Source organism: Panthera tigris, chromosome C1, assembly GCF_018350195.1.
Source record: "Panthera tigris isolate Pti1 chromosome C1, P.tigris_Pti1_mat1.1, whole genome shotgun sequence".
Lineage (NCBI taxonomy): Eukaryota > Metazoa > Chordata > Mammalia > Carnivora > Felidae > Panthera > Panthera tigris.
Window position 1 is genome coordinate 152028003 of NC_056667.1, and position 18543 is coordinate 152046545.

The 18543-nt window shown below is 36.4% G+C and overlaps 1 long non-coding RNA gene across 3 annotated transcripts in view; it reads right to left on the bottom strand.

Moving 5' to 3' along the window:
* Nucleotides 1–2052: 2052 nt before the first annotated feature.
* Nucleotides 2053–18543, bottom strand: part of LOC122241363 — a 178850-nt gene continuing 162359 nt past the window's right edge. Inside the window, exons 1-7 of one of the 3 annotated variants that reach the window (XR_006221459.1) lie at nucleotides 8267–8316; nucleotides 7598–7647; nucleotides 6532–6606; nucleotides 5208–5313; nucleotides 4024–4098; nucleotides 3221–3337; nucleotides 2053–2180 (exon numbers count right to left, since the gene is read on the bottom strand). This is a non-coding gene — a long non-coding RNA (uncharacterized LOC122241363). Of the gene's footprint in view, nucleotides 2181–3220; nucleotides 3338–4023; nucleotides 4099–5207; nucleotides 5314–6531; nucleotides 6607–7597; nucleotides 7648–8266; nucleotides 8317–18543 lie in introns of those variants that run through there. The other 2 variants (XR_006221458.1, XR_006221460.1) reach the window with 2 other exon arrangements.

Genomic DNA, 18543 nt, shown 5'->3' on the forward strand with positions numbered 1-18543 from the left:
GTGGGGCTTGAACTCATGAACCTCGAGATCATGACCTGAGCCAAAGTCGGATGCTTAACCAGCTGAGCCACCCAGGTGCCCCTGTCACATTTTCTTTTACCTATTTCTAGGCTACATTCTTAGGTGCACACAAATTCATAATTTTTTAATATCTGCTTGGTGAATTGGTTTTTGTAACCTTACTGTTATTCTTTAACTCTATTAATGCATTTGCTTTGTTTCCTATTTTGTTAACATTAATCTCTTCATTAACTTTCTTTTATTATTTGTTTTGCTGGTATATCATTTTATTTTCATTCACAACATTGGATTGGATCTTTATTTTTATTTTTTTTAAGATTATTTATTTATTTTGAGAGAGGCAGAGACAGCATGAGTGACGGAGGGTCAGAGAGAGGGAGAGAGCGAATCCCAAGCAGGCTCAGCACTGCCAGCACAGAGTCCAACGCAGGGCTCGACCTCAAGAACCATGAAATCATGACCTGAGCTAAAAGCAAGAATCAGACGCTCAACCAGCTGAGACACCCAGGCACCCCTGGTTTGAATTTTCAAACTCTGATCTGAAAGTTTCAGACTTTTAATCAGTGGGTGTAAGCTATTATGTGTATTGTGGTTGTTAATTACATGTATTAATGTTAGGTACATGTCTTATGGTTATTTGAAATAATACCTATGTTTTTATTTTTATATTTGCCATGCTTTTTTTATTTCATAATTTTCTCCTCTCCTGCCTTTGTTGGATACAAAGCCTGGTTGATTTCTCCTTTCCTTCCTCTCTGCATCCTTGGAAGCTATAGGTTCCATGTCTATTATTTTAGTTGTTACTTCTACATTTTTACCACATAAGTAGAAAAGTTTTTCTTTGAACCATGTGAGGAGGGTGACTTAGAATGCTTTATTGACAATAATAGCTCTGAATAATTTTTACAAATTCTCTCTATTGAAAAATAAAGTATAATTTTAGAGAACACTTTCTATGAAATCATTTTCATTAACCAATAAATAAGATTCTATGTTCACATGAAATCAGCTTATATTACAAGAATTCAATGAAATTAAATAACCTGTGAAAATGACCTAGGTAATAATAAATCAGAACCAGTAGTCAATATCCTCAATTTAAGTTTTTTGGCCAATATAGGTCATTCAGACTAAGAAATCTAAATAGTATTCAATCAATCTCTGATCCATAATTAATAAAAGGATTACGTTATTTTTCTTTCCTTTTTAAATTTTTGTTTTTGAAATCTCCCGATCTCAAGTTTAAATGTGCTTATGAAAAGATACAGGTGGGTAGATATACCTCCATTTGCTCAGACAGTTATTGAGGGGTGGTCTTACATCCAGACCATAATGCAAAACTCTTTACATGCCCTGCAACAGAAGACTTGTCCTCAGTGATCTGTTTTATGATCATTTCATTTTACTGCATCTCTCACTTTGTTCCCATATTTACCTACCCCTATCCCATTCCAAAAAAAAAAAAAAAAAAAAAAAAAAACGCAGGGCATGGAACACTTCTGGGTTCACCTATACCCCCAAAATAAATTCAATCAGTAAATACTTTTAAGACCCAGTTCTTTGAAGGCTGTTGAAATTTTCTTTAAAGCTCAAAATTAGCATCAACAAAAAACAAAGTCAATATAGTTAAACATGATTAAAATGTAAAACTTAGGCTTTTGTTGTTAATTTAACCTTAGAATTTAAAAGTGTTCTGTACTTAAGACCCAACTTAATATACTGCATAAACCATTTTAAAACTTGGAAAGCAGTCTATATTTTTCTGAAATTGTGTTTAAAATCAATTGCAACCATTAATTTATTCCAAATAGAACAAATTATGCAATTATTATAAAACAAGCTGTATTTTTCTATTACTTAGAAATACATTTTGTTGTTAGGAAATATATATAAACTAAGACTTCAGATTAAATGTAACAAAAATCAAATCCAAATCTTGATTCAAGAGACAAGAAGAATTCATTTTAAGGATACTCTGATCTTCACAAATCAAGGACAAAGTAACAATTGCATTCAAGGACACAAGTATCATTAGGATTCTCCCTTCATATCTGGCTTCCATTCTTTGAATATCCGATTTAATCTTCTCTTTCTCTTTGCAGACCAACTGCTGCTGTTCTTCTGGTCTTCTGAGCAGGAAAGATGGCTGTTGATTTCTCCTGAATTGTAGAAAGCACAGCATCAAATTCCCAGAGAGAAATTGATTTTGCAGACACTTTTTTTTTTCTAAAATGATGTTAGAGTCTGATGGGTGCAGCGTGGGTGAAGTACCCAAACTGCTGGACAGTTATTTGTAACCAGCAGACCAGTAACTAGAGAAGGGACTGCAGTTTGTTTTACTTGGGCTAAGAGAGTCCTTCCCTGAACCTATCAGCTGCAATCAGCAGTTGTAGACCATCATCCTATATGGCAGTCAACATCATAGCCATTATATTCTCTGAAGCCAGTGAAGTTTTCAGCATTGAAATAATATTGTTTGGGCATATCTTTGTTTTTTTCTTGGCAATTCCTGGGAATTGCAACAAAGAAGCATTCTGAAAGTTAAAGAAAGGGGCTTCACTTGACTCCTGTAAGAGTCCCTCGTGTCAGTGATAGAGTCTACGGAGAGTGGTAAAGAGGGTAATGAAGACCCGTACTTGCCAAGCCCTTGTCATGATAAATTTCAAAAATTGAAAACTTGTCAGACTTGGCACTGAAACTAATGATAATAATACATGTCTGGAAAACGGGTTAACATAGTTAACACAGAGGAAAGACATTATTTCAATTCCTTTGTCCCCTCTAGATAGAGTAAAACTGTGTAGAAATAACCCATCATCTATGACCACCACTCTATCAGGGCCTATTGGGTGGAGAAGGACCTTATAGGCTTGCTTGTACCCTGCACTGGCCCCAGCCTGTGAGTCCCATTATGTTTGTGCAGTTCAGGACAGAAACAGAGATTCGGATCAAGGGTTCTCTGACATTGCAGATTTGTATTCTGAGTGATCATAAAATAGTGCTGCCAATAGCCTTTGCTTTTATAGCTCTGTGGGGAGACAAAGAAAATAAGATTAAGGAGAAACTGAGAAGTTGTGATAGAGTGCATTTGAGGAGTTCCAAAAGGGCCCTTGGTCTATAAGAGGAGAAATATACATATGTGTTCAGAACAAAACCATTCTTGCCAACATCAATGAAAAGCGTTTTGAAGGTACTGTACCTTGGCATTCAGCTGGATACAATTGAATTTTTTCAGGTGCTGATTTGTAAACTAACAACTTTAAAAAAGCTCTTTGTTGCTTTACAAACATGAAGTGGTGTGATTCCTCTGGGAATTCTGAACAAGCAAATATTTTTGTTAGACATGGCAGTGTTTTACAGGAATATGTTACTTTCATTGGTTTCAATGTAAATCCTGAGAAGAATTTTTTACTTCCCGTGTAAAGGGCTTGGCAAAGCATCCCATCTAGGAATCAAGCCTATTAATATGTGAATTACATACACAGCTCCCAAGGCGTGGATGGGAGAATAAACTTCATACTCCGTATATGCAGCAGCTATATTAACATGATAGATTTTCAGTCTCTACAGGATCCATTACTGTGTTTTGGGCCAATAGTCCATGAATTTGAAGGATTTATACAATGGACCATAACAGCTCCTTAGGTACGATTATGTCCCATCAGATGAAAAAATGTCTTTTTAAAACCTTCCTATTAACCTGTTTGCTCCATAGACCATAATCCTTTGAAGGTTAAATTATATACATAGCAAAATGGGCCAGATCACCTCATTTTGTGTTTTAAAATGTATTTATAGTGAAAAAGCTCTCCAAGATGGGAGAGTGGGAATTGTACCCAAGAGTACCATCAAATCAAGGTGATTTTTAAATGTGAGCAACAGGTACTACTTGTAATTTCTGCTAAGGAAAGAAATCTTGACAATCCAAAGATAATACTGACACCTCTATGTACCATTTACATTCAAAATCATCTGAAAATGGATCAAACAATTGAATACTACCTTAGCAGTCAAATAACATGAGATAACGGCTCTTAAATCTCAGGCAGGCACAAAGAATCACAATAAAGATGTATGCTACAAATTAAATGGAAAAACATTGTTAAAATATTATGGTGCCTATGTGTTATTTATTTTTGGTATGTATAGGAGAAGAATGAGGTCACCTGAATTTTGTTTGTTGTTCTTTTTCTTTTGAGAGAGAGAAAGGGAGCCCAAGTGAGAAAGGGACAGGGAAAGAGCAGGGGAGAGAAAGAGAGAGAAGCGGGGCTCACCCAAAGCAGGGCTCAGGCTCACCAGATGCGGGACTCAAATTCACAAACCATGAGATCATGACCTGAGCCCAAGTCAGATGCTTAACGACTGAGCCACCCAGGCATCCGTGGGTCACATGAAATTTGAATTATTGATATGATTCTATTTTTTTCACAAATACTGTCGTACCTAGTATTTTGTTAAATAAGGCTAATTATTTAATGCATTTTAATTAATGTATCAATAAAGTCTAAATTATTAATTTAATATTCCTCTCAGGTAATAAGAGGCTACTGCTACCACTGCTCTAAGCACAAAAGCAGCTATAAATATGGAGTTGCTGGAGAGAAGTACTTGATGATCAAAGCATTGCTAAACAGTTGCAATGAACCACAAACCAGCCTCCAACTACCTAGAACCCGTCCTGACAGGCATGGTTGCTCTCATTTCAAAGATAAGCACTGATGGCACAGAAATGTTTAAGATTTGGAGTGTGTAGGCTAAACAATTCAATTAAAATATTTGAAATCAGAATAGCGAATGGCTCAATGCTGAGAAAAGATGATTGTTTTTTCATTCAGGTACTTTGGTGAATGCCTTTCTACTCGTATCCTGACATGTTGTTCTCCTTCTTCCTTTGAATTCCTATTAGCGATGTTCATTATTTTTTCATAAGCTTTGAGATCTTTGGAGAAATGACAATATAAATCTAAAGAGAATCAGAAAATAAACGCAATATAAATATAAAGAGGACCAGAAAATAAATGTCTGTGAACTGTCCTACTGCCCTCTTCTTTTTAGCAAAATGTCTGTGAACTGTCCTACCGTCGTCTTCTTTTTAGCAAATGAAGAGGTGGAAAGAATGGACAAGGTAATAAAAAATGACCAGAAAAATTACATCATCCCTAGGTAAAAAGTCTCCATTTTCTCACCCAAATGTGTTCGTCTTCTGTACCCCACTGAGTCCTTATCAGTACATGGAGGGTGATAGTACACATCCGTACTCTCTCATGATGCAGTTCTCCTTTGGATAGAGATCTGTAAATGGATTTAATTATAATATGGATTCCCTTCTAATCTGTATGCTCTGCCAGCTCATTTGTGAGCCTATGCATTATTAAATATGTTGTGATAATTAGGAAGGCTACACTTAAAAGTGATCCTTACTTAGCCTAAATATAAACAACCAGTGCAGTTGTGTTGTCTTTCTAGACAACATTTCTCCACAATGGTAGAGCAATTAAAACTGGAAAAATCCAAATAGTTTTTTTTTCTTTCTCTTTTCTATATCTGGCATGATAGAGGCCCGTTTTTATTCAACTCAGCTCTTTCTTTTAAAAATATGTGGGAGAGAGAGGGGGTAGATTTCTACTCTAAAGACCTCCAAGACTATTGGCTTCCTCTTTGCCTTCATTTTTGGGTTGAGGCCCCCATATCACAACAGAAAGATGTTCTCATTCTGCTTCCCTAGGCATTTATGATCTGCTCTTACAAAGCACACTTGAGGAATGGCTAGGCAAACCACATGGCTGAAATACCTTTTGGGTCTACTCTTTGATTCCCAAGCTCTAATTGGAGTTATGTAGAGACCGAGAAAAAGAGCATTAAACATCCACATAGAGCCACAGAAATCCCCCCTTTTCTCTCTTATTTTGGAGGCCTGTGGGAGTGCCTTCCAAAAGGAAAGGTTACAATTACACTGGCTATTATTTAAATCTGCTTCTTGACATTGAGGTAATGTCCTCATTTCCTCTCCAAATGGACCATTCGTCCAGTTAGGCAATAGAGCTTTGTTTTTGTTTTTACTATTTGTTCTTCTTTGTTTTGTTTTCATTTTTGTATTATCCAGTTGTGAATATTTAGCAATGAAAATGACAAGCACAAATTCATGAATATAAATGTTCTCTTTGACATTAGGCCTGACATAGCCTGCAAGTACAAACCTTCTGTGGAAAGGATTTTATCTTATTCCCTTGTAAACCACTAATCGCACCAATTCTTAATGGATTAATCTTCTGAAAGATATAATGAATATGGGAGTATTGTGTATTTCTTGTTGCAGAATTTTGCCATCTTCTAAGATTCAAGTTTGTAAAAGGGGAGTGATGTTGAGAGTTTCATACCAAAAAAAAAAAAATCTCTCAACTTTTGTATGCTAGGTATTCATGATTGTGACCTAATTTGAGCTCTGTGCACCAGACCAGCATATGGGTTGGGCATAGATCTGCAGACGATAACATAGTAGAGAGAGCTAACCTTCCTTCCCCGTCTCCTCCCAGGAAAAATGTGCACCAGTCACACGGCTGAGCATTAGGTAAACCTAATGTTGCCCTTGATGGGAGAAAAATATCAGGTTCATTAATATTGTAAATAATATGATCAATTGGGAACACATTGTGTCAACTACACATTAGAAACATTTGCTTTTAAAACCTTTCGCAGCAATTACCCAATTGGTATTTATAAATTACAATCACACACACAGATCAAGGAAACTCACTAGAGCAATTACCTATGCATGAATGATTTCACCTTTCAGGACACTAGTAAAAGTAAGACATCAAATAAAATAGTTTATCTTTCTCTGTGGTCTAGAAATTGAGAGCTAGTCATGCTTAAAAATTAGCATTAGTGGTCCAGGTTAAGGTCATGTGCCAATCCCAGTGATTCACAAGTAAAGAAAAGAAATAAAGGAAAGGATAGAAGAAAAATGGAAAATAGAACAGAAAGAAGGCAGCCAGCATTGAATTAGCCTAGAAAACTTTAAAGCGGATATGCAAACATCTATCTGTACTTTTCATAAATAGATTCAAGAAATAATTGGTAGCTAGCATCAGACCCCTAGCTGGAAATAGTTTCTGAAACAAAGCCTGAAGACATTTGTGTGCACACCAAAAAAGCTATATAACATGCAATTCCACTATTCCATATAGATGGGATACACCGACCATCTTTAGAGTTTTGGACATAGCCTGGTTCCCACGAAAATAGATTTCTTCCTTTGACTTCACAGTTAGAGAATGGTAGGTTTAAGGAGGAAGGAGGGGGAGGTAATGGAGCAGTATTGAATCTTTTGGGAAAGTACTGGTACAAATACCCTATGATGGCTGGTTCAATTGCACAAATCAGTTTCCCTCTGAAGCTTCCGTTGGTATGGTTACAAATCACTGTAAAGCATAAATGATTTAAAAATACACGATAATGTTGAAATTACAAGCTACCCAATAATTATCCCAGGGTGCGATGCAGCTGTTTGATATTATTATCAAATGCTTTAAAAGAGAGATGTCACCACTTAATCTAATTCCCTACAAAGTCATACCTTAACTACATTTTCTGTATGTTGTCTCCTCCTTCGCTCCTAGGATATTTCTGTAAGGAAAAGCACAGTGGATCAAAATTGATTATGCAATAAGTTAGACCACTCGAATGTCTCATTTAGGTCCAAAAAGGATGAACAGATTGATTGTGAGACAATTCTTCTGCTCAGTCCATTCCTACTCTAGCCATGTTGGGTTTCTTCAAACCTGAGAAGATCAACTGCCCTTTGTTCTTGCTCATTCCTCTGTCTCATATGCTTCCTCCATATTCTCATGGTTCATTAAAGCTCTCACCCAAACTTCACCTGCTAAGTGATTGCTCACCCCTTCTCCACTCCTTTATCACTCCATCCTCTTACCATGCTCTATTTTTCTGCATAGTACTTATTCTCTGAATGTGTCCTATCCATTTATCTACATACTACAATATAAGTTACATAAGAGCGGGAGTTTTGTCTCTCCTGTTCACTATTTTCCTCGTCAGTATCTGGCTTGTAGAAGACATGCAATGTGCAAATGGTGAATAAATGCACTTACTGATTAGTCATACATAGAAACTAGCAACTAGTTATTGACCCAATGGTTGGTTATACTCCTGGTTGTAGCTCTAAAACTTTAAGACTGTTGTAGTTCTACCAACGTTCTTATTGCAATGAGCTATATATACACACCTCTCAACCGTAGGCAGCAAGGTGTTTAGCGTAGGATATGTAAGAATACATTTATCTAAAAAAAACAATGAGAGAAACAAAGCATTGCATTGTGTAACACACTTGGCTGGCTTTGACCCAAGATAATCAAAACCCCAACACAACCCTTCCTAATGAGAGATGTACCTGCTTCCCATTCTTGTAAAAACTCTTAGTGTGGGTATTCATTTGTGCAATACCTGGACAATAAGGAATCGTATTTTCAAATCGTATCAGTTTGTGTCATAACCTTAATGTTACTTAAAGCTACACCTTCAGGAAAATCTATTTGAAAATAAAAATAATTACTTAAGTATAGTGTTTATATTGTAGAATTTTGGAAAAGTAATCAGGGTAGACAGCTACTACTTTGTGTTACAAATCTCAATGTGAAATTTCAGAAATTCTCCCTGCATTAAAAATGAATTAACTGTGTGATTATTAATTGTGCATATTCCAATCCCTTTGTGCTGTACTGCATGTTTCTTGAATCTCATTTGAATCCTTTGGCTAAGTAATGTGTCAAGGGGGGTACGAGCCTGAATGCCTGAGTTATTTAAAAGGCAGGACAGCACTTCCAGATTAGAATACCAATGAGTGGGGTTAAAAAGGCTCTGCTGTAGTTGGAGGGCAGCTCTCAGTCTGAGAAGTACCTGAAAAGGACCTCTATGGACTAATTTTCAGAATCACATTGTAATGTGGGCTCATGTCAATCATCAGAACAGACAGCTTCATCCCATGATATAAACTAGTTATACATTCAAGAGCTGCCAGAAGATCTTCATTAAAAAGGGACTTAGCATTAAAGGAAGAAGGTTGTTTTATTACAATACTTCAAACACAGTTTTTTGTTTTATATGTTCTCAGAATTCTTTTTTGTTCTTTGCTACAATATCAAAAAAGTACCACAGAAGAAGGAAAACATTAAATATTCCATTTTTTAATAGGAATCAAGGAAGCTTTCTGGTTTAAGGCATTAAAATCATATACATTTTTCCTAAATTTATTCATGGCTTTGAATAACAAAAAGAAATCTCTAGATGTAATAGGAGGATGTTTTTAATCTTTTGTGGGAAGGGATTTGCAGAGCTGACTACTCAAGGTAAAATATCTACTGGCAAAGTATATCAGTGAGAGCTTTATACATATAAATTTGTATAAAAGCTTTGGGCTCTCCACAGTTTCCAGATACCAGTTAGATATTACAATTGATGTCATTAAAATTTAATATAATTGTGTTAGGAGGAAAACAGGAACAATATCCATGTAAGTAAATCATTGACATTGTAATCTAGTATTTAAAGAAAACTTAACAGGGGTTTAATAAAACAGATAATGTCTCTTTTTACCTATATTCCCAATGTCATATCAACACCTTAATTTAAATATATTTGTACAAGTCAGGTAACCTCTTCAAAATATCCATCACATACACCTATTTACCTAAATCATCTGGCTTCTGTCACGAAAAATGTCAACGTGAAAGGCTTGGTAAATGGAATTAAAACAATTACGTAGTCTCCTGTAAATAAGGTATTTGCCTCCTAGGCTGCCATAAGCTATGTTTTCTGTCATTCGCTTTCAGTGAAGAAAATGCAGCGTTGTGAACCATTGTCTTTCCTCCAATTCCAGTGCATGGAACTTCAAGTTGCCTTCATTATTTAAGAGTGTTCCTGATAGATGTATGGATACTTATTTATAGAAAATTCATTATAAACCACCATTTTCAACTTTTCCATATGACACAATATGCCATTTGTTCATTTTTAGTGTTTCCCCTCTGGAGTCCACGTGGAAGTAAAATCACCAAAACTACTCATGAAAGCCAGGGAACTGTCCTGGTAGGACTTTCTCCCACTATCGGGACAAATAGAGCTTACTTAAAAGTCTTCTGATGCTCAAAGACCAAGGGCTATGATTAAAAAAAAAAAAAAAAAAGTCTGAAACCTCTGTCTTCACTGTTTCTCCCATGCAATGTCTTGTTATGCACAATTATCCATTTCTTATCATCTTCATATAAATAGGCTCCAAAATTCACAGCATAGAAACGACTGAGCATCCTTTCAATGCTTTTAGTACTCATAGCATTCAAAGCAGTTGGTAAATTTTAGCAGCCAAAATTTGAAAAAAGCCATAAATCAAATTTTTGTCTGATCCCTACAGTACTGTGGAAACACGCAAAATGGAAGAAGCAAAGAGAGGAATGTTACATATGTTGCCTGTACTTTCTCTCCTCTTCAGATTTCTCTATTTCATCGTTTTATACCACTGACATGTTGCTGCTTCATCTATACTCATAATCTGGCTAATGATAAAAACTCAGAAACACATTTTAATGAATAAATTAAAAAATATCAAACAAATAAAGTCACGGGGTGCCCAAGTGCCATTTTGATGGTAATTTAATGAAAAATTGGCTGGAAACATACAAAATGGAACTGCATATAAACTGGCCTGGAATTTACTGCTCCTTGTTACCGGATTCAGGGCAAAAAAAAGTGCTAGCTCATTGAATTTGGCTGTTTGTTCAAAATATTTCAATACAAAAATCATTAAAAAGATTAAATCTTGTTCTTAAGTTAAATGGATGGGATTCATGGTAAAGACTTATGAGTTGGGAATACCTAATTAAATTAAATTCTATTATCTCTAACTAAGTTAGAATATCACAGAAAAAAACAACAACAACAACAGAAAAAGCCTATGCTATTTATATTACAGTTAGATTTTCATCTCCATGAAAGTGTATTTTATGAATATTTTTAAATGTTTATTTTTGACAGAGAGAGACAGAGCACGAGTGGGGGTGGGACAGAGAGAGAGGGAGACAGACAGACAGACAGACAGAATTTGAAGCAGGCTCCAGGCTCTGAGCTGTCAGCACAGAGCCTGACACAGGGCTTGAACCCACGAACCATGAGATCATGACCTGAGCCAAAGTCAGATGCTCCATTGACTGAGCCACCCAGATGCCCCTATTTTATGAATTTTTAACTTAATCTTCACTTCTCTGGTTAAGGATAGTTTTGTGACCAAATATTTTCTTAAATTATATCGTATTTTCCTATTTTGATACATTTAAATCATTTAAGTTTGAAATCAACACTGTTTATTGACATATTTTAAATTTTATTTTGTCTGTTTTCTCCCTATCTAAACTGTTAAAGAAAACTGAGAAATGAAAAAAAAGTACACCTGTTAATACTTTGTGATTCTGTTCTGTATCTTGTCTTCAGATGAGCCCTACCAAAACTCTTAACCCTGACACATGGATCTTATACCAAGACGCCTATTTGTCAGATATACTCATCTATTTCTTGAAGGACACAGTGATTTTCAGCATTAATACATATATGGATTAATCAGATATTTTTAATACACTGTGTTTAAGGACCATTGTCTTTAGCATAGTTTTTTGGGAATAACCAAAAAACTCATCAGTCGTGGGCACAAAAAATACCTTGAATACTAACGTCTTATTTTCTATGGAAGCACCTTCTGGGAAAATCTCAATGTGTGTTCTTTTTCCTCATAGAGCTTCTATGTACTATTTCCATACTATGATAACTTCTTAGTAAACATAGCTGTGGAATGACAGCTACAAAGGAATGAATCTATATACTCCATGATTATTTAAAACTCTTCAGGAAAAACTTGGCTAAAGGAGAAAGTGGTGTAGCTGTGTTCTATGAATCTTTAGGGTAATATTGCAAGCCCACTTTTGGCTATGTCAGGATTTATGAAAAGGTTAAGGAATTTTCAGAAATTATACAAATGCATTGAAATATATAACTGGATCATTAGAAACTAGAATTCCAACTGAAGAAAGGACCTGACTGCCTTTATTTCACTTTATGTGTGTGTATACACACACACACACACACACACACACACGTGTATACATACATATGTAACATACACACATAATGTGCATATCTATGCATTCATATTTATATACATATCCATATTTATATGGATCATTAGAAACTAGATCATTAGAAACTAGAATTCCAACTGAAGAAAGGACCTGACTGCCTTTATTTCACTTTATGTGTGTGTATACACACACACACACACACACACACACACGTATACATACATATGTAACGTACACACATAATGTGCATATCTATGCATTCATATTTATATACATATCCATATTTATATGGATCATTAGAAACTAGATCATTAGAAACTAGAATTCCAACTGAAGAAAGGACCTGACTGCCTTTATTTCACTTTATGTGTGTATACACACACACACACACACACACACACACACACACACGTATACATACATATGTAACGTACACACATAATGTGCATATCTATGCATTCATATTTATATACATATCCATATTTATATGGATCATTAGAAACTAGATCATTAGAAACTAGAATTCCAACTGAAGAAAGGACCTGACTGCCTTTATTTCACTTTATGTGTGTATACACACACACACACACACACACACACACACACACGTATACATACATATGTAACGTACACACATAATGTGCATATCTATGCATTCATATTTATATACATATCCATATTTACATACATACTACAATAAACACATGACAATGAAATGCATGAATATGTATGTATACATACGTATAGATATATCTGTGTATTTTAGAACTTTATTTCATATAGTATATATTTCTTAACCCTTGTTTAATGAAGCATGCTCTTGATATTTAGTAGAGATGATTAACTAATTTTGAATAAAAATACATTCTTCCTACAGGAAAGAAACACACACACATATACATACACATGCATGTATACAGCACGTACACATGTACATACGTGTATACCTATGTACACACATATATGTACATATACATATACACACATAGAGACACTTTTATTTAAGGAAAACATATGTATATTTTTAAATATATAGGGCGCTTGGGTGGCTCAGTCAGTTAAGCGTCTGACTTTGGCTCAGGTCACGATCTTGTGGTTTGTGAGCTCGAGGCCTACGTTGGGCTCTGGGCTGACAGCTCAGAGCCTGGAGCCTGCTTTGGACTGTGTGTCCCCCTGTTTCTCTGTCCCTCCCCCACTCATGCTCTGTCTCTCTCTTTCTCAAAAAATAAATAGACATTAAAAAATTAAATATATATGTAAATGTTTACACCTATTATAAATATATGTATATAAATGTCTAAATGAAATGTACATTTAATGATGATTGTGTTCAAAAACAACAGTAACTTACATAAATTAGAATGTAGAACCAAGAACAAAACATATTCAGATTTATCCAAATTCATCCTTGTGAGCCTCCCATCGAAATATTACCGACCTCATTGTCACAAATTTAAAAGGAAGGAGAAAACTGGGGATGGAAGCGGGAGGCAGAGATAGACACTGAGGCAAAGAAACATGAATATAGCTGATCCAACCTGACAATCCTTTACCGAGCTTCAGGAGGCTTTCAATGATAGTATTCTAAAAAGGCTTCCATGTAACAGCAGTAAAGACACCAGCAACAGCCACTTCAGGCAGTTCAGATAGAGTTTCCCTCCGAGGATGGAAAGAAGTGATAAGTGGAATGCAGCTGTAAGCATCAGGACTTAGAAAGGTTTCTCTACTTTATATATTGATGGCCGAGTGGAAAGAATGCGCAGCAAGGTGAGAATCTTGCTGGTGAAACAAAAAACCAAGGAAAGGCAGTCAATAAAAAGGTGGGTAGCAGTACAGTTGCACGATGAGAAACCTTGAAGTTAAATGGCATTTTGCAATTCGTTGTAAAAGGAAGAACAAAACCACTGAGACTGAACAAGAAGAATCTCAAAAGGATTCTCCATTTACAAACGTGCCTTCAGAAAAACTGAACATGGAAAAAGGAACCGGCTTCAGATCTGATTATACTTCATCACAGCCTCTGGATGCAGAGTGAAACACTGTGTAATCTTCTATAGATATTTTTTGACATGTATGTAAAAAATAAAGTTGGAAACAGTTTACTGATTCATAAAATCGAGACAACTATTATAGAGTCAAATTTTCCTTACATCCAAAACAGTATGTAATCCTAATGAAGTGCTTTTAGAATTATTATCTTTACAGATCGATAACTTTTCTAAATCTAGGGACAAATGAAGTGAAGTGAGAGTGAATTTCATGTTTCTGAAATTTCTCTTTTTGATAAACATTATGATAGACATAAACTGTGGCTTCTTTATTCATTTATGGAGGAGGCATGTACGTATGTATTTATTGTTTATTTGGAATATGCCAACACACAGCTATTTTAAAATATCTGTAAGTACTACATTTTGTAAACAAGTAGCCAAAATTTTCAGTTGTTTGTTTGCTTGTTTACCTTTTATAAGGTAGCCAAATTTGCTTGTTTGTGTTTTGAATATCTGAGTGTGGGGCAGGGCGGGGCGGGGAGGGCTTGGAAGGAAGGTTGCATTGTTACTCCATCGGTGAAATTGATCACACTAACCAAGTATGGACAAAAAGAAGCAATATTCCCTTTTTAAAATGTTCTTGCACAAGCATGGTCATATCCACTTCCTCTTAACAGAAACACAGCAATAAAACGTAGGTCTCAAATATCTTAGTCAATTAGGACGATCTACTTTGAAGCAGAATATTCTTCAAATTATAGCATGATAGTTCCTCCTAACTCTACCGGGATAGGGCTGCTATTTAAAGAAACTCTGTGGTTTGCGAAATGACGGTAGGACAAAGAAATGTACACAATCCTGAAGGGAGCCGAAAGGACAGATGCTGCAGGCTATCTGAGCTTCTGTTAAATATGAGAAGCAAGGGGCATGAACTTAAGCTAGAGAATGGCCTAGCACTAAAAAGTGCTTCCAACTCTTTTGCAACTGCCCTTTGCGGAATAAACAGCCCAGAAAAAAGATAACAAGCAGCATACACACCAGGAAGGTGGGCAGTGGCTCTGGACAGTGCAATGAGCAATTTAATGAGTAGGAATCCTCAGTGTGCCATTTTCAGGTTAAGTATGTATATGAATGCTCCCCCAAAATGGGCATTTTCATTACAGCTAGAAATATTTTTAGGAGTTTAGGAGTACCTATATTTTTAGGGGTTTAAAATCATACTGTTGAAGGCCAAATATCTCTCTTCTAAATATTTGCAGTTCAGTAACACCTTTCAGGAATTATTAAGAAATCAAAAATGCTTCTATCTGGGAAAATTGTATGCACATACAGTTTTATAGCTTTTTTTTATATAAAGAGCTAGTACATTTTTAGTCTCCAAATCTAATCCGTCTGTTAAAAATGAAGTTCATTTCTTTAAGTAATCTAATTCAATTCCTTTCCTCTTATCAGGCACCCATAGAGCAGAGGACGTGAGAGAGTTAACAAAAATAAGTATTAATCTTGCCCTCATGAAGCACTTAGGAAGGCATCAACAATCACGATATTATAGAATTATTACAGCTGGAAAGGGCTTTCGAGGAAACTCCCTTCATTCTGAAGACTGCAAGTGGAAATGTCAAGCGACTTCTATCTAGTTTTGTGATCTGAGCATTCGGATTCTCAATCCTCCATTTTTAAAAAGTTCCATTAAACAGGATGTGGTATCTAAAGCGCTTGCTATACTGCCCGGCACAGAGGTAGCACTTCACAATGGTTGCTAACGCCCTATAAAAAGCCATAGGTAGGACGGGGAACGCTTGCGCGAACCGACACTAAGCGCAGAGGCCCGGCGCACGTTCAGAGTAAGGCTAGGGAGAGTGTTGGGCCATTTTCCAAACGTGTTTTGGCCCTTCCTTTAAATTGTCAAGCAAATGCTGTTTCTGGTAGCCGAACATTAACCCGGTTTGCAACCAATTCTCCCAGCGTGGTGAGAGCAGAATGTCCTTCAATCCCTACGGATTAGCGTGGACCAGTGGAGACCGTCTTCCGTCTTTATGTGCCGAGTACCTCTCACATAATAGGTTCTCAATAAAAGGGGCTCCGTAATAGCTGAGGCAAATGACAGCAAAAACAAAAACAAAACAAAACAAAAAAAACAAAAACAAAAACAAAAAAAACAAACAACAACAACAAAAAAAAAAACAACAACCATGGAGTAATAGGAAAATTCTCACTCCGAAAACCCAAACGTGAATGATGAGGATGCGCTTTGCTCAAATGAAGAAATGCACATGGCACTCCTTACCCCCTTACAAATGTTTTGCTTGCAGAGTTATGGGCACAGGTGTGTCATGCATGGGTGTTTGGGGACACGAGCCACGGCTTTCGGTGCAAAGCAACGTGTTGCGAGCGGGTTCTCCCCGTCCTCTCACTGATTATCAAGAGTGACCTGCAGGTTTTTAACCTCAAGGAGCGGGTTTTCGGTTGGCATAGTGCCATCCCGATCTCTCTCCTGATAGAGTGCCTCTTGTTTGACCAACCAGACCAGCTCACCTGTCTGGGACTCTAGATACTTAGGGGGAAATTTCTAATTAAGCTAGTCTATACATTTAACATGTCTGGGAAATTGTAGAGTTAATGGCTACAAACCATTTTCGATACTTTAGACAAGGGATCCCTTTTTTTTTTCTTTTTCCATTTTCAAAACGTGCCTATGGGAAAAGGGAAAAGGGAAAAGGGAGAGACCTGTGAATTCAGCCCCTCATCTCCCTTTGTGGTAGCTGTTAAGCCAGTGCATTAGTAGGAAGGAGAAAGGATAATAGGGCTGGTAATTGGCAGGGCTGTCCAACTACACCTCCCCTCTCTCCCACCACTTGGCCCTGCCCAATTTATCTCTCCCATGTCCCCTTGATGCCTCATCTCTTCACCAAACTTTTACAAAGTTGCCCCCTGTATCTGGTGGCTTGTTATGTAAGGATTTTCATCAAAGCTCCCACATGAATGTTCTTCCACTTGTTAAATCAATATTAAAACAAGAAAGAACCCCTAGTTTAAAGCATCCGTGTTGCCAGTCCCCCAGCTGGATGGCCACTGCCAATGGTAAGTGGTGAGGGAAAAGTATAATTAAAACTTCACTTTCAAATAGAGCTCATAGTTTATACCCAGTAAGAAGCTCTTTTCACCACGTGAACTTTCAGGTGACTGCTCTGAACAAAATAGGTGCTGATTCTTTTTATGTGAAACCCTTAAGATAACTTTAACATGGTCCTTTGCAGCTTAATTTATCATAAATTCCGGCACCATTTATCACTAAATGCAAAATGATGAAGAAATGGCTCTATTAAATCTGAATAACTACTGAATTAAAAAGCTGTTAAATGAGTTGAAGCACATAGTACCGTTAACAATATGTGGAAGCGTGTTTGGCTGGAATAAATTACTTTCACAGTCATCATTTGAAGACAGTCTACCTTTGGAGAAATATGCTCAAAATTTCACATCTTGATTCCCTGACTAAATCCACACGTACTGCTAATGTGCTTTTAAATTGACTTCACAGAGAACGTGAGAAAATGCCTGGTCTGAAATTCTTGGGTATCAAAACAAAATTCCTCTATTTAAAAATGGAGAAAAGATGACTTTAGAATAGGCGTGTAAAATCTAATAGCAAATTCCAATTAAGATGTGCTTTATTTTCCCATTTTAATCTTTCGAGAAATGGCTTTGCAATATGTTCATGGGATCTAGCACACAAATTTCTCAACAATAGCTCTCTCAAGATGAGTATTTTACCATAGCCTATACATAGCACTTTTTTAAATAATAATACAAATATCAGTTCAAACACCTAATGGATTGCTCTTCATCCTGGGAAATTAGTTGGCAATTATAAACAGAGTATTGTTAAAAGCAGGGCTCTGTCACATGATGGGTATGCCATTTCTATTCTGAAGAGCATTAACAAAAAAGGCTTAAATAGCAAGACATTTATGAACCTCACAATATAGTATGTGGATTCTAGACTTTTACAGAAAGCACTCTCAGAATCTGTGCTGATGACAGAGCACTGTTCCCCAAGTCTGTCCCCTTGCAGGCTTTTACCACACAGAGAGGGGGTTCTTAATTCTTACCCACATGAGGAGGGCACCTTGGAATGTCTTTAATTATCACCCTGGTCTTGTGGTTAGAAACAAAGACTTTTCAATAATAGTGTCCTATTGCATGTTTAGAGATACTTCAGTGTGAAATCTTTAATAAAGAGGATTTGTGAACGAACTTCATTAGCCCTGTTGAAAACATCCAGAGAACAACAATCTCATGTCTACAGAGAGGGCTGTGTCTTGGCATGGGGCAGGTTCCTTGGGGAGACTATCTCTGTGGAGAGCAAAGGTACGATTGCCCAAGAAAAC